General features: G+C 34.5%; 1 protein-coding gene across 25 annotated transcripts in view; it reads left to right on the top strand.

The window, feature by feature from the left end:
* The window catches only part of ZBTB20 (zinc finger and BTB domain containing 20), an 830,054-nt gene that overhangs the window by 478,180 nt on the left and 328,950 nt on the right, over positions 1-22,924 (top strand). The window lies entirely within an intron of this gene.

The following is a 22,924-nucleotide window of genomic DNA, read 5'->3' as shown; positions in this document are numbered from 1 at the left end:
TCAGAAATTAGTGAGTTTCACCTTTGTTTCCTTCTCATCAGTAAGAAGTGCCTGCCTTGGAAGCAGCTTCTCCGGCTTCTAAGAGGGAAGCAATAAAAACCAATCTTTCCTGAGACCCTCAATACATTTTAGCTGTTACTACTAACTAAAATAAAATTCAGAAGCAAGTACTGAGTGAATCGTGCAAGATCACACACTGGTAGTGTCCAAATGCTCACTGAATGTCAGTTTTAAGCATCCTCTTCCATCACAAAACTATGTACTGCCTTTGATAGGGACACCCTTAAAAAATTAAATGTCTCCTGTGAATTTTAGCCATAGTATAAATAATATTCATTTTTTTCTTTTATTCATTTACAAATTTCGTTTATTTGGTTCTTCCTTTCATATGTAATCAACATTCTTTAACAGTGGCATAGTGCTGAGTTAAATATTTGCAGAATAGTTGTGGCTTATTTAAAAAATAAATTTCATACCTACCTTAGGGCTTATGTTATGCTCCCTTAGCTGAAAATGACTCTTGTATAGAAAGGATTCTTAAAGTCTCAGCTTTAGCCTGACTCGTCTGTAAAGAGAAGTAGTGTTAGAAGTCTGGTGCTGTGATTTGCACAAATAAATGCTTGTGATATATATGGAAAATACTATGTGTAGAAAAAAATCTGTCCTGAGAAAATGACTCCTAACTTTTATAACTCGTTTATGCTTTTTTTCAATGTGTTCACTGCTTTTTATAAACCATTTCAGAATATCTTTGTGTTAGGATAATGTTGCATAGTCTGATAACTTCATACTTTTAGATGCCCTGGAATGAAAAAAAGGATATTAGTGAAGTAAAATTACATGACTCAGTATAAAATTATCTGTTTATAATTTTTGGTATAATTAGCTACCAAACAACTACTTGCTTTGCCGGTTCTTTCCTTAGCAACATATCCAGATTTGTCAGGTTATATATGAATTTTAAGTGTTCTTCCTTCTAACATATTCTTCAACTGTTAGACTATCCCATAGACTGAGTATCTTAAATGTAGACAAAGCTGATGGTTTAAGGCCTATCCCTGGGAGATACCGAGTCAGTACAAGGTTCCTCAATAACAGCACCGTGGACATTTTGGACCAGGTATCAGGTAGGTGCTCTTCTACTCAATGTAGGATGTTCAGCAGTATTCCGGGCCTCTACCCACTCCATGCCATTAGCACCCTTCAGTTGTGATTATCAAAATTGCCTCCAGACATTATCAATTGCCTGTTAGGAGTAGGGGGTAAAATTTTTTCCCCATTAAGAACCGCTGGATTAGTAGTATACATTACATGCAACCAGAACCACTGCCGTCATTCATTTGTTTGTTTTGTTGTTATTTTTAATGAAGTATGGGAAAATCCGATCTGAAGCAAGTCAGTAGTTCTTGGCTATGAGTCTCTTTCACAGAGCTGTGATGGGTTCAGTTTTAAATGTCAAATTACATACACAGGACTCAGAGTTTCCTTCAATGGCTTATGTGTTAGAGAAAGGGTTCTAAGATTGTGCATAGATGTATATTTTATCCTTTTTATTTATTTATTGGTTTCCTTATTACAGTGATCTTCTGAAAGGCAGACCAACCTGGCATATTGCTATTGACTTAACTAAACTCCCCTTTCAACATTTACTTGCTTCAAATAGTTTAATAGTTGATATTTTACCCTTAATAGTGATCCAGTGAAAACGAAAACCAACAGGTAAATCCATCTTGGCTTTGAGGCAGAATGATGTCAAATACACAAGCACGGCTTAACTCCACTGATTTTAGAAGGTCAGAGGCCAGAAGTGGTATTTGGAGATCACTAGCCAAACAAAGAAACCAAAGCTTTGCTTAACTTACCTGATTTCATATACTTTCAAGGACTCAGAGAAGCAGCTTCACACTAACTGCATAAAACTCATTAATCCTCAAAGTAACTATAGGAGGTAGGTACTGTTATTATGCCATTCTCACAGATGAAGAAACTTAGCTTGCTCTAAGTCACACAGCTTGTAAGAGATAGAGGCAGGTTCCAAATCAGGCCGTACTCCACAAATCATGCCCTCCTAAATACCTTGAAAATATGTTAGAATTTAAAGGAAAACTGAGGCAGATTTCAGGTGTCTATGCACAAAATATACAAAAGAAGAAATGAAGAAAATAACTGAACTTTCAGATTTAAGGAAGGGAGATGATCGGGGGAAAAAGGGGTTACATCTTTAATAATCAGCTTTATTATAATTGTACTATTTTTAAAAATACATAACATAAAATTTTCACAGTATGTCTCAGTTCTGTCCACAGAGTCTCATGTTATTTTATAATTCCCCATTTCCATTTGAAGATTGAGAATATTATTTTACCCGTGAGCATGCATAACTTCTACACTCCAGTAACTGTTAGATAATGCTACTTCTCATTAGTACTTTCTTAAAAAAAAATTATAAGAAGTTGGATTATAAATAAAGCAGATGTCATATTTTTAAGCATCATTTCTAATGTTACACCCACTAAAAATCCCTAGATCCAGAACTGTGGTTAAAAAGTTTTCTTGATACTTATAATTTCCTGTGCATCAATAGTAGTTAACAGGTAAATGCCCTTAGTTGCTAATTTATATCCTGATAATATTCACTAAAACACTTGTGTCACCTCTTTTGACAAATTGTAATTTTTTAAAAAATAATGCTCAAATGTTATTTTATCCAGTTCTCTAATTTTTTGGGCAAGAGATTGGGCTACCATTGATCTACAGAGGAAGAGAAGCAGAAGGATGGGCAGTTTGAGAAATATAAGATGGACCCATTTCCAAGTGTGTTTAATCACTGGGGTCTGCAATTAGATCAAAATTTGGTTGATATCAGAATACGTTGATTCAATCAACAGGTTATCTTCAAGTCTGATGACACCCATGTTTCTAGAAATGATGAAATTATATACGTTAACTCTTTATTTTAATAATTATTTTGCTTACAGTTGTGCCATGCTTATCAAGGCCATTCTCTATGGACCCAGCAGAGTTACTTTTGGCACATTTTAAGATGCATGATTGATTACAGTGTAAGAGGGAAATTCTGATATAGCTGAACAAATAGAACATTTTCATTTTATTGTTTTATACATTTCATATGTAATCTAGACTATCACCGTAGCTTTTATTGTTTTCTACCTATTTTTAAATACTATGTTACCCGACCCATATCTGTTCTTAGTATTTGCATCTCCCTGGAAATGGTAGTGATAATAACTGGTATGTCTTTTTGCAAAGCACTGTTACTGATGGGATTTCCACCCATAGAAATGAGATGGTACATTTACCTTAGTGGCCCTACTTGTGAGGAGACCCTCATGGATAGGTGTTAAAAAGAAAGCCAAGAGAAGAGTGTACCATTTTCTTTATTTAAAAATGCCTTTAGCAATTTACCAGTCCCTAGCATTCGTAAAATCATAGAACAGAATCCCTATTCTCAAATTTTGAACGGGGAGTTCCTGATAACTGAACCATGATTGCCTAAGAAGAAAAGGGTTTTGAAACCTATGACCACTCAATAGAAGTTGTTATAAACAAAGAAAAATCATACTTCTTTCTCTCTGCGTACAAAAAGAAGTAGCTAATCCATCCAAATGAATTAACTGTATTCAGAGGAAAAAGGCATCTTGTAGGTATTTCATAATTCTGTCCTAATACAATGGAGTAACTGATGGTGGTGAGCAGATTGCTGAAGTCATTTGTAATAGGAGAACCACTGTTAACTTTTAGTACTTCCACTGAGTCAAAGGAAATCAAATTGTTTCTTGATGGTGGAAAGGACATTATACCTCTTCAACAAGAAAACGTGTTTGACGCCGATGGAGCTCCACTTGAGATAGCTCTATGACCACTGCTTAGAGCTAGTGTCTTCGCTCGTCGTAGGAAGACAGACATAGGGTGAAAGGAAATAAATCAAGACAAATAGGTGAGAAAGGAGCTAGGATCAGGGATCTGGATGTGTGATCATGATGGATAACCCTGAGTAAAAATCAGAGAAAGCAAGGGACAGAGGAAGTGTGGGGTCCATTTAGGATGGTAACAATACCTAAAGGATCCAGTGTGATCTTACTGGACTAGCACAGCTGGAGGAAGCTGTCAATAAAAGTTTCTTGAATTAATAAATAAATATAAACACCCAAAGCTACAAGATCCCTAGTTCATGAGCTCACAGAGTGCGGAAAATTGGACTTATGAGGAAGCTGTTATTATGGTAGCCAATTGTCAATATGACATCTACGAAATAACATTTGTTAACAACCATGTTTGTTTGCTTTATCTCATAGTCAGTGAATTGTTATGATATCACAAACTATTTTGTTTTGTACTAGATTACATTTAGTAATCTAGGTTGAATTCTTTAATGACTGTCCTGTGTAAGAAACTCTAAGGTATGATGTGATAGGAACATGGTACTCTAAGTGCAAATAATTTTACATAAGTGCAGAAGTTTTAATATAAGAAAAGTATAACATTATTTTCATTACTTCTCTTAATAATGACTAACATTTTCAAGGCCTTTTTATTCAAATGAGCCCAGTGACCTTTAAGGCTCTTTTCTGGTTAAGACTCAAAGCTATTCTTTTCATATATTTGAATATTTCGGTTGTCCATGTTCAACTGGCACCTTTCTGCTCACCTGAACAAATAATGTGCCCCGTCAGCTTAGCTTTTTCCTTGCTCCAGAAAGTTTAATTTCATCCACATATTGGATAATTTATTATACAGTCCTTGTTTTAGATTATTCATTCATTCAGTAAAAATTAATTGAGCTTCCACTTACGTCAGGCACAGTGCAAAACGTGGGGGTGAGCAAGTCATTTATAAATGTGTTGAGCAAGGTTAGTCCTATTACTAATTCCTAAGGAATCCTAACTTGGTCTCTGTGTTCACCACTGTCCATTTTGTCTCCAACTTTCTCTAAGCCTGTTTTCTTTCTATGCGGTGTTACACAAAAACCATGGGTATGCCAGTGTTCTCATTTTCATTTTTCTGCAGTGTGCATAAAATAATTGCTTAGTGGCTCACAGATGCAAGCTTAAGACTAGGCCTGCTCTAGTAATATTTGTTATATGCGTGTGTACATGCGTGTTTGTGTTGGGGAGAAGGAGGAGTAAATAGACCTGAGAGCACTGTTTCTTACAGATCCTATTCAAGTAGTGCTTCAAGTACTGTACATAAAAATATCTCCATTGGTGCCGAGGCTGTCCTTTGGTTAGTTTTCTTGTAATAATTATTTGCATAATCACATCCTGATACAGTCCTACTTTTGTTTCTAAACTCCAATATTGTTTAATCTCCTTCTTCTTAGGGTTGGTATATTCATAGGCTCTTAGTTCCTTGGTTTTTAGCCTTAATCCTACTCTTCTGTCTAAAGTATAATAAAGGTTTTTTTGTACCTCAGTTTACTACATGGCTTGAGGAGAAGTTACCGTAAGTAATGATTTTGCTTTATTCATTGGTAGTACAACCATGAACTAGAGACAGTGGCTCAAAATCTCAGGTTTTGCTAGGGATTGTGAGAGATTATATGCAGCCTCAGGGAACTGCTAAAATGCTTAGAAAAAATGTCTAGATACAAGTTCATGAGTCTCATAAACATTTACTTTAGAATTTAGAAGAAACTGTAAAAATCACTAAACTACTACTTAATGTCAGTATAAACTACTTGGTTTATTAGAGGAAAATGGTATCCATTTAAGAAACAAAAATCCCAATTTTAAGGTAAAGATAATGTAGAATGGAACATGAAGGGGGATCATCCATGAAACCTGTGGCAGTAATTTTGGCCTTTGTAGACTTTGTTCCATGTAGCTGCTCTTTCCTTTCCCAAATTCATACTACCAAATTTTTGTTTATTCACATGAGTAGACAAACTCATAAAATGGTGTCAGCAGCAAATGGTGTTGGAAGCCAGATAGAGTGAACTGATCTTTGGTTTAGAAATGAGCTGTGATGCTGAAGAAATGGCTGCATTATCAATCAACTTTAACACTGAATCACGGGTTTGAGGATAAGAAGCTGAAATGCGTAACGAACAACAATGCTAAGAGCAAATGACATGCCTAAAAAGTAAACTTCCTCGTTTGAAGGAGATTATGCAAAAGCTAGCTTGAATATAGTAAATGAGAGGGCCAACTTGACATGTTTTAAAGAGAGTTGGTTCAGATTAAGCCTCACTTTGGCTTTAGCAGGAAATTGCTAAATGTGGGGAGAGTGAGGTTGACATCCCCTAAAATCACATCTTTCAATCTTTTTTTTCCCCCAGACTATAATCAATTAACTAGCAGGGTCATTTTTGAGAGCTTTTTTAATGCCAAGAGACACCAAATGGTGATGTAGATCAAAGGAACAAAGAATTATAGAAGCATTGAGCCATTTTCCTTAGGACTCTGAGTATATAATGTGAACAGTCTACTGAGCTCCAGGCCCCAAATCAAGTATTTTGCAGCAGACCAGTCTGAGTTTCTTGGGAAGTTCTCCCTGTTGCTTTTCATAGTTTAGATAATCCACAGGAGCAGTCCTGATTAAATCAGTTACCCCCAGGCTATGGGCAAAAGCATAAGGCTTTTAGGACAAAATGGTCCAAAAACCAGCCTGCTGTCCACATCCCCCTCTCTATCTCTTTATCTCCCCCACCCACTACTCTCTTTTCTCTGTCTATATATTTTCCTGAGGGTTTTTTTTTTCCCAGTTATTCTGGTTCCGCCCCCCCCTAAAATTCTATCTAGCCAACATAATGGTTAAATAGAGGGTGTTACTGAAAAAGTGCTGTTCCCCTCATCATTTCATGATTCAAGTTTTGATACTGAGTTACATTACTTATCTGGTTGTACTTACTATGAACAGTTTTTTGTTGTTGTTGTTTTGTTTTTTAAGTCTGTTATCTAGAGGCTGCTTGTCCAAAAATATTATGGAAGGTTTGGAAGGTTACCAGCCATTTGTTTCTCATGTCTGATTCTTTTTAAACCAGGCAATTACTCTACCATTTAATAATTCTTACCTCAAAGTTCACTTGAAAGAAAACTTATAAGATTTGAGGGGGGAAAAAGTCCCTAAAAATAAAAGTTAGGCTAGACTAGGCCAGGGTGGGAAATTCCATTGTGGCTAGAAGCCCATGGCAGGTAGAGTGGAATTTAATGAAGGAAACTGCTGTGTTTTTGTGTCTTTCTGTATGTTTTTCCTTTAAAACCAAGAGCTGGGCAGGCATCCCATTCGACCTGACGTGACCCAAGCAAATTGCTTCTTATATAAAAACAACTGCAGACTTTGAGAATGTGAAAATGCACTGTACCCTTCTCCAACCGAGGGAAACGAAAGCCTGAGAAACAGGACGGCCCTGTCAATACTCGTTGAGCAGAACTATCACTCAAACCTGATAAAGGGAGATTAGAACAGGCTTCCTTGTGCCACAGAGACTCATTATAAGTTGGACTTCTTTATTTTTTATTTTCTTAAACAAGCACGGTGGTAGATGGAAAATGGATTTCTAAAAGACATGTTTTTATGTAGGAAACAATAGTATGCACAATTTTTAAGTCTTTTCATAGAACTAGCATTTTTTAATATTTTTAAAAACTAAGATTAAGTAAAAAAGACAAAGAGAAGCTTTTTCTTTGCCTTTTTTTTCCACAGTCTTGGACTAGCAAAGGAGAAGAGAGTCAGGGTGTGTCCACTGATATTGCATTCAGATGTGTTGTCTTGGCTTGTGTACTGACAGATTTATTTAAAAAACAAAGTTTAAAAAATGCATTGTGTGCGAGTGAAGTCACTTCATAAATCTTTTCCTTTATGAATTATTTTGATCACAAGGCTCGTTGTTTGAATCACTGAAGGACTATTCTCCCTAAAAGAAAAATGCCTTCATTTCCAAACTGTCAGTTCCAAAGCCAGCAACTTCCCCTGAACAGCATGCAGGGATCCAGTGGGGCAGAGAAAAGGGGACCACATGAGTCCTGAGTCTAACACAAGGCATAATCCAGTTTAGATTTGCCATGGTTCACAGAAGAGACATGTTTTGAAAATTTAGATCCAGATTTTTTACTTTTTGAATAGATGACTTAGTTTGAAATGGTGGTTCTGCATCAGGAAGAAAAAGGGGAAAAAAACAAACAAACAAGGGAACACAGTCTTTGATGCAGCTGGTCCATCAGAGGGCGGAAGGTTAGAGTTAGAATACTCTTCAAGCTGTTGCTGAATAATGAAGGGTAGGGCTTCCTAGCTGGGCAGTTACAACAGTCTCCTGGGAGTACAGAGGACAAATATTACCTAATGTGTACAAAGACTTTATAAGTTAGTTAATTACAAGCTCAGCGAGGAAAGTTAGAAAAGGCAGCAAGGACCGAATTCCACCAGAAGGACCTGATAGGAGCCACAGGGCTCTGCTCAGCCCTAAATCCCTACAGTGAAATGTATGGATACCAATAGGAAGTTAATTGGGTTCTTAAAATGAATACCCTGCATGAAATCATTACAAAAAAAAAGAGAAGAGTGACATATTGAAATATATGCATACATAGAGATTGATAATTAGATGAAGGTTATACTGTGTGATGGGTAAGAGACTCTCTAACCAAAGGGTAATGTGCTTTTGACTAAGGACCTTGCCTGGTTCTTCACTTGTTTTCCACGCAGCACCCAGAATGCTGTTGAGATATAGAAGTAAATAATTAGTAATTGGCCTGTTACATCAATTTGCCAAAGTAATTGGTCAGGTGGAATGGTAGGTGGTTCCAGGTTAAATATTGGAAGCTCTCTGGAAGAGATGAATTTGAAATTGATTTCTAAGGACAAGAGGGGTATAGACAGAGCTGAAAAGGCTGTCTCAGGTTCATTGATTCCTGAGGTATTTCTTGACTGCTCACTGCTTCAATCCTGAGATCTCCATTTCACTGCTGGTCTATGAAATGAATAAGAATTGTATGGTAAGGATGGAGGGCAAGTTTACATGACATAGGAAGCAAGTTGTTAATGTAGAAGATGGGAAGAATATTTATAGGAGATGCATATTGTTACAACAAGTAATGAGTGCTATGAATGAGTCTAATGTCAATTCTGAGTAGGCAGTAAGAGAGAATGGTTGGAATTTAACTCTGGAGTCTGACTAACTGAGCCACTTTCTAAGTTCATCTATATAAAATACTTAGCAAATGCCTCTCTTAGAATAGGCTTTTAAAATGGTGAGAATGGTGATACCCATTTTCCTTGCACAGTGATACCACATGTTCAGATTCTCTGTCGTAATTAGATACGTATCTCATATCACTGATCTCCCAAACACATTTCTTAAGGTGGTTTTCTTTACTTGTAACACTGTTTCATTTCACTCTTATAGGTCTATGATTTCACTCTTATAATCTATAATTATAGATTATAGAGTAATTTAGTTATACAAATATTCATTGTCGAATTTAGTTATATAAATATTCATTGGCCATATTTAGTAAGTGGAATATATACCATTTTCCTAGGCCCTGTGAATTATTTTTAAGATATAAAACATAAGATTTTCTTATAATAAACAAGCAGTCTATTAGAAGAGGCAAGCCTATTGACACTGATTATAATGCAACTTTCCAAAACAATTTCTAAATACTATTGTTCTGATTTTGATAATAAAGAAGTAACTTGTACTATTCCAGAACAAACATTTCTGCAACTAAAGTCTAGTTGCGATTCTTTGGAAGTAACGAAACTACAATTAAAAACTAACAAACAATTATTTGAAGGCATTGGAGAATGACCAAAAGCAGACAGAATCTGGAGTGAACTGTACTGGGTGCAATTCACATTTATTATAGATTTTCCCATGAAGGAACTTCCCTGTCTCTATGGTGTGGGACAGTTAGAATTCAAGCAGCCAGCCACAGTATTATTGGTTTGAGGTGTCACAAGATGGAGTTTAGAGTTGGCAGAGTGGCTGAAACTGAGGAAGAAAATCTTGGAAAGGATGAAACCACAGAGGGAGGGGCCTGTAAATCTCCATATAAACTCTCCTCTTGTCTTGGCTGACTTGTGAACTGTGAACACAGAGGGGAGGCTACTAGGACCTGGAGAAAAGGAACAACTAGAAAGCTAAAAGAGCTAACAAATATATCTGATGAAGGGGAGACAAAATTCGAAGTTGTGAGTCTTACTAAATGAGAAGGGTTTGGTAAATGTCTGAGGCTTTAAAACCCAGAAGGGCCACACTTGGGGGTGACTCAGGACTGAGAAATTAAATTTTTAAAAAAGGAACAAAGCGGCAACATTGAAAGGATCTAAAGAAGCATCAGACTAAGTCATCACAATGCCAAAGTGATCAACCAGTAATTTAGTTGCCTGCTAGAATAGAAATTCATTCTTTAGAGCAAGATAACAGAACCCAAAGTCTCTATTACATGTTATATATTTGTCCAAATACCATTAAACAATGACTGGACATGGAAACAGGAAAATGTGACTTTTATCTTAAAAACACAAAATAATCCATAGAATCAAATCCCTAGACTATGCAGATTTTTAAATTAGCAGACAAGGACTTTAAAGCAAAAGTTATAAGTATATGCAGGACCTAAATGAAAATATGGTCATAATTGAGGGAATGGATGAGAAAATAAGCAGAGAAGGAGAAAGTATTAAAAAGAACTGAAAAGTAAAAATATATCTGAAACCTACAAACTGAAAATAATGGGAGAGGCTTAAAAACAGATTAGGAATGGCAAAAAAAAATATCAGTAAACTTGAATGGAGATCAATAAAATTATTAATATAAAGACAAAGAGAAAAAATATCCCATGTCAGTGATCTGTAGAACAATATCAAATTGTCTAATAATCTTGGAGGGTCTCAGAAAAAGAAAATAAATGGAATTATGAAAAAGTATCAAAAGGTTAATGTACAATATCTAGAATAAAAATTGGAGAGGAATAAAAGGAGATTGAAGATGGTAGAAGAGAGAATGGGACAAAATGGTATTTAAAGAAATGAGAGCCGAACCCTGACTGGTATGGCTCAGTGGATTGAGCACCGGCCTGCTAACCAAAGGGTCGCCGGTTCGATTCCCAGTCAGGGTATGTGCCTGGGTTGCAGGCCAGCCAGTGGGGGGGGAGGGGCACTTGGGAAGCAGCCACACATTGATGTTTCTCTCCCACTCTTTATCCCTCCCTTCCCCTCTCTAAAAATAATTTTTAAGTATTTTTTAAAACAGAAATGATAGCTGAAAATGTCCAAAAAATGATGAAAAAGCAAAATTATACAAGTAAAATCACATGTACATACTGTTTTCAAACTTCTTTGAACCAAAGATATAGAGAAAAATCTTGAAAGCAGCCAGAGGGATGTGGGGAATAGATTGCCTATAAAGGAACAGTTAAGTAAATGTCAACCGTTTCCTAATCATAAACAATGAAGGCTAGAATCAGGGAAAGCCACTTTGTGTGTATGTATGTGTGTTAACTTCTTTGTTTTATTGTTCTATTACAATTGTCCCAATTTTCCCTCCTTGTTCTTCCTTGCCCTGCCCATCCCCCTCTCCCACAGTCAATCCCTACCCTGTTGTCCATGTCCATGGATCATTTATACCTGTTCCTTGACTAGACCTTTCCCCTTCTTTCTCCCCTTATCCCGCTCCACCCTCCCCTCTGGTCACTGTCAGTCTGTTCCTTGTGTCCATGTCTTTGGTTCTTTTGTGGTCATTTGTTTGTTTTGTTCATTAAGTTCTTCTTTTTTAAAAAAATATTTTGTTTATTTTTTTTTTTTTAGAGAGGGGGAGGGAGAGAGAGAGTGAGAGATACATCAATGTGTGGTTGCCTCCTTCACGGCCCCTACTGGGGACGTGGCCTGCAACCCAGGCATGTGCCCTGACTGGGAATTGAACCAGCAACCCTTTGGTTTGCAGGCTGGCATTCAGTCCACTGAACCATACCAGCCAGGACTGGAATTATACTCTTATAAGGCTCATACCTTTACCTGAAGTGGTATAATATTCCATCTAAGTAGACAGTGCTAAATTCAAAAGGTATATGGCAATCCCTAGAACAACTGCTAAAAACTAATGCAAAAAAAAATAATAAATACAGCCAAAAAGCTTATAGTTGATTTGAATTGCAGTCATATATTACCAATTAATTGCATTAAAAAGGAAATCAGAGGAGCAAAAAAAGAAGACAAATAATAAGATAGTAAATCTAAATTCAACGATAGAAATAATTCCATTCAATATAAATGATTAAATACTACAATTAAAGGGCAGAGACTGTCAGACTGGATTAAAACAGTAGGACTTGACTATATACAGTCTATAAGGAATGCACTATCTTGAGAGTGAAAGAATGGGGAAAACATTGAATACAAGCATTAAACAAAAATGTTATATTGGGCATATTAATATTAGAGTAGACTTTAAAAGGAGTATTATTGGAGATAAACAGGGATATTTTACAGTGATATATGTCAAATTATCATGAAGACATAAGTAATAAACATGTATGCAGAAACTAAAAGAAAAACAGAAAAATAGACAAATTCAAAATAACAATTAGAGATTTTAATACTTTTACGCCAGTACTTGATAGAATAAGTAGACAAAATCAGTAAGGGTATACAAGATACTAAAAACATCATCAAATACCTTACCTACTTGACATTTATAAAACACTATTCCCACCTGAAAAATGTGGATTCTTTACAACTACACATGGGACTTTTACCAAGGTAGACCACAGTCTGGGCCATCAAATCAGTTTTAAACATTTTCAAAAAATCGAGATACTATAAAATATGTTCTCTGATCCTAATTTAATTAAATTAGAAATTTAAAAAAACAAAATATCTAGAAAAGACCATTTGGAAATTAAACAACAAACGTAAATATCTCATAACTGAAATGATAAATTCATGAAGAAAATTATAAAACACTTTTAAATCAAGTTTTACTGAAAATGCAATATATTAAAATTTGTAGCATGGGTGAAAGAAGGATATAGCAGAAAGAAGAAAGGTTTAAAGTCAGTGAGATAGATTTCCACTTAAATAAAGAAAAATAATGTGATCGTATTAAACCCCAAAGTAGTTGAAGAAAAAAATAAATACTAAGGCAAAAATCCAAGAAATAGAAAACAAACAGTATTCAAGGGCAAAGCTTGATTTTTTAAAAAGGTAAGTAAAATTGGTAAGCCTCTAACAAGAATGAAAAGATACAAATTACCAATAGCAGTAATGAAAGAGGGGATATCATTATATATCACAAATATTGGAAGGATAACAAGGGAATATTATGAAAATTTAATGCCGATAATTTCAACAATTTTGATGAAATAGATAAGTTCCTTAGAAAACATGGTGCCAAAATTGCATAGGAAACAGAAAATCTGAATAACCCTATATTTATTAAAGAAATTGAATTTGTTATCAAAAACATTCTTAAAAAGACAACCCTAGGCTCAGATAGTTTTCTAGGAGAATTCTATAAAATACTTGAGGAGAAATTAATGTAAACTCTACAAAAACTCTCAGAAAATACAGAAGGAGAAAACACTTCCTGATTTGTTTTGTGAGGCCAAAACAATCCTCGTAGGAAAACCTGGAGAAGATATAAGAAAATCACAGGTCAGTGCCCATCATTGGTCTGGACATAATAATCTTTTAAAAATACTAGCAAATAAAGTCCAGCAATACATAAAATGGGTTAATAACTCATGACCAACTGGAGTTTATCTTGCGAGTGCAAGTTTAGTTCAACATTTGAAAATAAATCAATGTATATTTATCATATTATTAGAATAGCAGAAAAAATATCTCAATAGATGCAAAAATCATTTGAAATAATTAACAGGGGTTTATAATAAAAACTCTCAGAAAAATAAAAGAGATAGAATTTCCTTAATCTAATGAAGAGCTTCCATGAAAATCCTACAATTAATACCGTACTTAATGAAGGACTGAATAAATGCTTTCTTCCTAAGATCTAGTAGAAGGCAACAAGATCTATTCTTACTATTTCTGTTCAATATTGTGCTAAAGATCCTAGCCAAAATAATAAAACAGGAAAAAATAAATTAAAGAAATACAGAGAAGAAAGGAATTATAATTATCTTTATCACATATAACATGATTGATTACATTTGAAAATGTTAAGGAATATATAAAACAACTGCTGGAGCTAATAAGTGTATTTAGGAAGATCACAAAATCATTATGCAAATAATTATATTTTATATAGTAGTGGCAAACAATCTCCATATGAAATTTAAAGTCAATTTATGAAAGCATAAAAATATAAAATACTTAGGAATAAGTTTAGTAAAGGAATATAAGGCCTCCACAGTCAAAACTAAAAAGGCCTTAGAGAAATAGTTATTGTTTATGGATGAACACTCAGTGTTGTTTTTAGAAAGGTGGCATTTCTTTCCCAGTTGATCTATAGGGTCAACAATCTGAGTGAAGATCTCGACAGGGTTTTTGGTTGGGTTTTTTTTTTTTTTTTTGGTATTTTTAGAGAGATTGTCAAGTTGCTTTTAGAATTCATACTGAATTACAAATAACCTAGAAAAAGAAGAATGTGTTGGGACGTTCACATTATCTAATTTCAAGGCTTTCCATAAATACGATAATAAAGACAGATTATACCAACCCCACCAAAAAAAACACATATAGATCATTGTAACAAAAAAGAGATACCAGATACCAACTGAACATATCAACTGATATCAATTGAACATGTCAGATATATGTTCAATTGATATCAACTACTGTGACAACATAATTTAATTGGGAGAAGGAAAGTCTTTTAAACAAATGGTGCTTGAAAAACTGGTTAGACATTTGGAAAAAATTGTTGGCCTCTTATTTTACACTACACATCAAAATTAATTTAATATGTATTTTATACCTGCAAGAGCTAAGATTGTAATGCTTCTAAAATGACATGTAGGGAAAAAAATCTTGTAACTTTTGCTTAGGGGATACAGACAGTCCTAACTCAGAATAGAAAAAATTGATAAATAAAACCTCATCCAAATTAAAGACTTCTAATTATCATGAAATTAAGAAAAGGAAAAGGGAAGCAACATATTGAATGAAAATATTTCTAATACATATAACAAAGAACTCATGCCCAGATTATGTAAGGAATGCCTACAAATCAGTAAGAAGTAGACAAACAAAACCTTAAAATGGGCAAATGACTTGAGTAGGCATTTCACAATGGAAGATCTAAATTGGCCAGTAAGCTCATAGAAAAAGGTATTCAGCATCATTAGATACTAGGGAAATTTAAAATAAAACCACAACAAGATCATAGTTCATGCTTACTAAAATAACTAAAATTTTAAAAAACTGACATACTCAGTTTTGACAAGGATATAGATTGAATACTTGACACCCTTACATTTACTAGTGGGAATGTTCCACTTTGGAGCATTGAGTCAGTATCTTATAAAGTTAAACATATAACTACCCTGTAATTTTGTAATTGCATTGCTGGGTATTTACCAATAAGACATAAAAACTATGCACTCAAAAATATTTGTACAAGAACATTTATAGTAACTTTATTCATAATTGTTTAAAAATGAAAACACCCAACTGTAAAAAATGGATATGCAAAATATGGTATATTTATAGAATAGAATGCTAATAAGCAAACAAAACAAAATGAAATGGACCATGTAAATACAGACAACATTATAGATAAATTTCAGAAACATGTTATGCAAAAGAAGTCGGGACCCCCCAAAACTGCACACACACAGTGTATGATTCCATTTATATGAAGGCAGAACTAATCTATGGAGATTAAAATTAGACGTTTGGTTGTTTATGAGACATTGAAATTGACTGGAAGGGACACACAGAAAGATTCTATATCTTTTTTAGAATACAGTTGTCACTCCTTATCTGCAGGGTTCCAGGATCCCCTATAGATACCAAAATCTGAGGGTGCTCAAGTCCCTTATATAGAATGGCATTGTATTTGCATATAACCTATGTACATCCTTCTCTATACTTTAAATTATAATTCCTAATGCAATGTAAATGCTATGTAAGTAGTTGTTGATAATGACAAGAGAAAAAGTCTTCCAGTGGTCAGCGCAGACCAAACCGTCGCAGGCCTACCTGACTGCATAGCACATGTCCGCAACAACGTTGATCCAAATTGGTTGAACCTGTGGATGCGGAACCTGAGGATATAGAGGGCCTACAGTACATTTATCAAAACTCTTCATATTGTACACTTTAAAATCAGTAAATTTTGCTTTATGTAAATTTTACCTCAATTTTTTAAAAATGTATGCTTGACTCTGGTCAACACTTGCCTGAAGTGCTTAATCCATTTTACTAACAGTTCCCCTAAACCCTGTCCTAATTAACCTTCAAAGCTGTATTGAAACTTTTCTGCCTATCATCTTATTTCCAAGAGATTTGGTAATACATGGTAGTACATAAATTGTCACCATTTGGAAACCCAGGGATGTTGAGGGTTAAAGAGAGAATTATCTATAACAAGCCCAGATACGGGCCTTAGACAGGCACTGACACTCTGGACAAGTTTTCACTCTCACGTCCAGGTTTGCGTGAGTGCGCACACATACACTTAAAAACTTCGAAGGATGCCAGGGCTTTTCAGTTTTTCCTTCCTTTTACGATCCAACCAAAACTTAGCTTATTCCCTAGTTTATTGTATACTTTTAAATAGTCTGAGGCAAAGAAAAGAATAATGGGATGTTCAAAGCTGACAATGAAGGAGATTTCAGTTTCTCTCTAAATGGAGGCTTACCGCTTCCCTGTGTTTAACTGTGAAGCTGACATTCCGGAAGTATTGTCACATGATTAAGAATTCTGCTTTACCTAAAACACTTTTTTGTTTTAAGCTTATGTAAGTGTCATCAGTTCTTACTGTATTTTACTCCTCTCTACCACCCCCAACAAATATTGCCCAAATCTGACTATACTGCATCCTTTCTTTTGTAGTTAATATTTATTAAAGCACTTAATACCTTAATTATGAAATGTAGACAAGAGCACATTAACCTGGCTGAGGTACTTCCTTTCTTGTTTTTTTTAACACATATTCTAAGTCTATCAACACCAGATGGCAACTACATTTTGATACACTGAATATTTACCAAGTCATGTGGTGTGCTTTTGAAGTCTTTTTTTTACCCTTTCCCTCATATGAGCTGACTCATCCCTCATTCATTTATTCCTGCTTTTAACAAGTTGCATTTTTAGAAACTTGACCTCAGCCTTATTACAATGATAAATGATGTTTTAAAATGATACATCAGAAGTTCTAAAGGTTGGACTGCATCTTAAGTCCTATAACTACCATATATATTGTTTAATTTTTTAATGTTAATAATGTACCAGTTTTTCACATATATTTTTCATTATTTTTAATTTATTGATTTTTAGAGAGGGAGGAAGGGAGAGAGCTTGACAGAGAAACATCCGTTTGTTGTTCCACTTATTGATGCATTCATTGTTTGATTCTTGTATGTGCCCTGACCAGGATCAAACCCACGACTTTGGCTTATCGGAACCATGCTCTAACCAAATGAGCTACCCAGCGAGGGCCTCTCATATATTTTAATGAAACTTTACTCTCAACTACATTACCAGGTTAGCATAGAGGAATGTGGTAGGAATATATTTGTACTCAGACAGCTTTAGCATATTCAGGGAATTAAAGCATTTATGGTTGAAATAACTTAAAATGACCACGAAAATAACAACTGAGCAACTGATATGTTCAAATCATAAGTAAAGAGCCCTATATTTTGGGTCTATTGAAAGATTCAGCCTATTAGAAATAAGTTGTAGGCCTAATAATAGAATAGTCATAAGAAAAAAGAAGAAAACTAAAGGACCTCAGAATACTATAATTCTCATATTTTCTTCCTGCTTTCTTGATCTTCATAGGAATAAACACTTGTGGGAACACTCTCAGGATACTTCTGTAAATAAATGCTGATGTTCTTTAATCAAGAGATAAAAAAATAACAGAAGAGAGTGTTGCCAGATAAAAGTACATGGCATTGAAAAATGTGGGTGGAGGCCAATGTATAGTCTTAAGAATTCTTCCTGGCCTTTTGATCTCTGAAGACTATTTTCAGTTATTATTTAAATTTTATGACTACTTGTCAGTGATTTTACAGAAATAGTAGAGAATATTATGTGTCTTAAGTTAAGAATCAGTACTTTATATAAAAGAGTGGGAGTTTTCTTTGTGAATAATTTTTTCAAAATTATTACAGTTTTTTTTTAAAGCAGACATTAGAGATATTTGGAGAGAGTCAATGCAGAAATATGAAAGGGCCTATTCAGTTTTATCAAAAAATCTTCCATGATATTCTCATCCATTATATTTTCTAGTTCTGTTGTGTAATTCAAATTGCTTCTATCTTTTGTGTGTGACACATTCTGTATAGTGTCTAGTCTAAAATATGTTCTTAAAAGTATTGATTGCTTTATTAATTTATTGATGAATATGAAACATTAAGCATAATGCCTAGAACAGTAATTATTATTGTCTTAATGTTGCTATTGTTATTATTATTACTTTTGAAAGGAAATGTCCAATTTGCCTTTAGACGTTATTTCATATAACCTATCTTTTTCTAAAAAGAGTTGGGAAATGCATAACTTACTAGTGTAAATTTGAATTACATTCTAGAGGCAAAAAAAAAAAAAAGACATTCTAGAGGCAAAACACTACCCACAGTACTGAATTTATTGAGGTTTGGACAACAGTTAGTTTTTATATGTATGTGGGACTTGAGATCAAATTTTATCCCTATGACACACGCAGAATTTCTGTCTCAGTAGACTCTCAGCTTATGCACGTATATGACCCTCTAACAGAGGAAGTACTTCCTGAGAAATATACCTGTGAGTCACAAAGCAGAGACTTCAGTCCATTATGCACCCTTCTAGGTTTTCTAGATCTACAACATTGTTAATGGTTTATTTAGAAAAGAATCTCATGGAATTCCATGTTCCTTTTTTTTAAAGAAACCCAGAAATTTTCTACCAACCCTTTCAGTTTTAAGCATTTTTGTGTGTAAGCAGCTTCTCAAAACTGGAATTTCTGGAGTCTATTTATTTTCTTTATTTTATAAATTTCACTTAAAACATTTCCATTGTTGAGGAACCTCATCTGATCGAATGGTAACAGTTTGCATTTGATCAACAACAGAGTCAATAGTGAAAGCATTGTGGTTGATACACAGAGGTACAGTTGTCCATATTGTTCATATTGTATTTCTTTCCTTAAAGTAAGATAACAATGAAATAATACCCTATCTTCTCTGTCTCCTCTGCCAAATTGAACTATAGGGTAAGTAAGTTACTATATTATTTGGGGAGGTAGGAAATAGATGGGCATAGGTTAAATTTTTGAACTGTGAGACACTGTAAATGTAAAGAAGATAATTTTATTTAGTAGCATATTGGTCAACTGCATAAAGTTGTATTAATTTTAAATCTTTAAATATTTAATTTGTGAGTCTGCTGGTTAGTGAAAAGAATAGGAACTAGAATAAATTGTGGTATTCGCTTTATTTTTATTTTAGGAGGCACTACTTTCTATATCTATCTGCATTGCTTGAGTTTGTTGCCTTTGGGTTGAAATTTAATGATAATCCCCTGACAATGTCAATGATCTTCGTCCAGTATATTTATGAATCTGGAAATACATTGGGCTGAATTCCAGTCAAGCTAAAGTATTTGATTTTTCTACATTGTCTCTGTATTTCAGATGGAATTTTGTTCCTTTCTTAACCTGTTATTCTAATGGACTATTGCATAAAATTTATCAAATGCTATGTATTAGGGGGAAGCCCTGTGTAATGTAGCATTATTGTTGCATAGAGTACAAATTTGTAAAATAGTTAACAGTACACTTTTATGAATGGCACTTTCTAAATTTAAGATATTACCATTCTATTCTATCGGTGCATGGAAGGGTTAGACATGGTGAGTTTTCCTTTAACAAGAAAGGGTTGTCTTGTCTCCTCATTTATCTAATGATACTTAGCTCATTAGATCTTTGAGAGTATTAACTGTGAAAATTTATATAAAATGCTTATCAAACGCATAAAATGTGGCATACAATAGCATTCAACAAATGGTTCCTACTGTTATTATACATATGTTTATAGCTATTAATGATATTAAAAATACTAAGAGTGTGATTAGTATAATACCTAGTATGTCGTAATAAATTATTTATTATTATTACTATTATTAGGGCAGCATCTAGTATGTAATAATAATTAATTATGTTAATTAATAGTTTCCTTAACAGAAATTTTATTAGCTGGGGTGCTAAGACAATAATGGAAGGAATGTCATAACAAATTCAGTACTACAGGTACAACAACTAGTCAAAGATAGCGCAAAATTTAGTTACAATTTACACTTAAGGTACCTCTTTTTACTCTTCTGAGAGATAAGAATATCCATGTATAGGCAGAGAACACATTCTGTGATGTGGGAACATTGAACACCATATGCTGGTAAAAAAAAAATCTCTAAATGATTAACCTTAAAAATTATCTAGTATTGTCTTCTGTTTCTTAGGTATGATTTTTTTCAAATGATAGACAATAATCCTTTTTATTCCACTGCTAAGATTTTATCAATTAGCAAATGGGGAGGTGGGGGGAGATGTCAACAAAGCGCCACTGGTCTTTTGTGAGTGTACTGTGGGTCGAATATCTTTTCTTTCTCTACATAAAGTTTATGATTTCTAGCTACTTACTTCAAATCCAGCTTAGAGAGATATTAAAGAAGTACTGAGTACCTAACTGAGTGCCTGCATAATACTGGGTTGGCCAAAAAGTCCATTTAGTTTTTTTCATAATATAAAGCACACATTTTTCATTTTCACCAATAACTTCATTGATTTGGATATTTTGAGTATATCGGTTATCTTCCTCCATGTGGTATAACATTGATTGTTCTCAGGTAGTGTCTTGATTTAATCACTATCAACTTCAACTGGTCTACCCAACTTGTGGGGCATCATCCATTGAGAAATCTCCAGCACAAAACTTCACAAACCACTTTTGACATGTTATATCAGTCAAACCACCTTCTCCATACACTGTACAAATCCTTTCTCTTTTTGTGCATTTCAGTTGCACCTTTACCTTTCTTGAAATAATAAAACATAATATGCCAAAAATGTTGCTTTTCTTCCATCTTCAATATTAAAATGGCTACACAAAAATTCACCAACTTTGATCAGTTTTTTTAATGCAAATTTATATGACAGCTGTCATGATACAATCTAACAAAATTGTTTCAAATGTAGTTAAAGACAACTAAGCACTACTAGAGCCATCTTAACAGAAAAAAACAAAGGAACTTTTTGGCCAACCCAATACACAGTAGGGCAAAAGTAGGTTTATAGTTGCTCACATGGAAGATACAGTAAGTAGTAAATAATAATAATACAAGAATAAACTCTGTGTTTTGCACACTCACAACTATAAACCCTACCCTATATATGTATCACAGGTTCCATTGGTAATCATTTTAGAGATGACTAAACTAAGGTTTAAACAGCTTGGCTAACCTGCTCAAGATGATGGTAGAATTTGGTTTCAAATTCATGGCTGTCTGCCCTAAACCCATGCTTTTCCTAGCATATCCTATTGCTTCATTTACTTACCTAACTAAGTAAATTGCCAAAGGCTTTTCCCAGAAGTTTAACCTCACTTTAGACCTTTGAGACCTCCCAGCTGTCACCTATGGTTTCCTATGTTTAGGTCCTTTATCTCTGAGTTACCTAAGGAAGAGCTGTGAGAGGTGCAAGAGGAAGAAAAAGGAGATTATGTGGGGGTGGGAGGGCGGTGGCAGAGAGAGGGGTTGATGAACATTTGTCTCCAGCTTTCTCTAGGTGCTAATTCTTACCTTTATTTCCAAGAGGAAAAATGTAAATGTCCTCCCTTCTTGGGAAGTATAAAAACTACCTGGACTAAATTTCTTCCAACCAGTGATTAACTAGCAACTCTAGCCCAGAATTCTAAATCCTTTCCTTTCTAAAGATAACTCTTAAACCTTCTCTTCTACTTAATCTGCATATTGTACTAAGGTTATTTATCTTGCAACGTTTTTGCAGGTTTCCCTTAGGAATTCTCTTAGCAACTGACTTCATACAAACTGCCTGGGAAAGTTTAAGAGGATCAAATCCCTTGTAACTAAACAAAATAGAGCATTTGAATGGAAATTTAATAGCAAATTAGACTGGCATCATTACAGAAAGATGAATGAAACTTTTGTTTTCTTTACATTTACAGTATAAAAGTCAACTCTTTATTTAAACAATAGATGAGAAGAAAGAGATTATTCTGTTTTTTGGCTTATTGCACAATATAGCTTGTTTTCACCACATTCTATCAATTCAACCTCCAAAGCAAGTCTTAAACCTGGTGTCTCTTTCTCTGTGCCATTGTCTAGTGCCTTGTGCTTTGACTATTTCGAAAGTCCCTAATAGGATTTTCATGTAAGAAGTTTCCTTAGAAGGAGGTAGACTCTTCTTTCTCCAAATATAAACTCTAGGGAGGAGGTGTGACTTTTATTCTCTTTAAATTAGGGCTTCCACTTTTTCTCATTCACACACAAAAGTTTTCCAAACTTCTTTCGTCCACCACAGCCCTACTGAGAGAGGGCATCGAGCAAAGGCGGGTTTGGGAAGAGTTTTTGGCCCACAGACTCTTACCACCTCCCACTTAGCTGCTTTGCATAGAGTCCTTCTTTCTCTTGTAGAGTTTTTTTGAAAACTGAGAAATTTGAGAAAAACAGTTATTCCTAAGATGGTTATGTCCTATTATTTATAAAGGGCCTGAGGAAAATGACTAAAGACGAAAAGGTGACTCTCCTCCAGCAATACTTCCAGTCATCCTCA

The sequence above is a fragment of the Desmodus rotundus genome, chromosome 2 (genome assembly GCF_022682495.2).
Source record: "Desmodus rotundus isolate HL8 chromosome 2, HLdesRot8A.1, whole genome shotgun sequence".
In the NCBI taxonomy this organism is placed as follows: domain Eukaryota; kingdom Metazoa; phylum Chordata; class Mammalia; order Chiroptera; family Phyllostomidae; genus Desmodus; species Desmodus rotundus.
The sequence above is the reverse complement of the archived record's forward strand: the minus strand, read 5'-3'. Positions and strand labels throughout refer to the sequence as shown.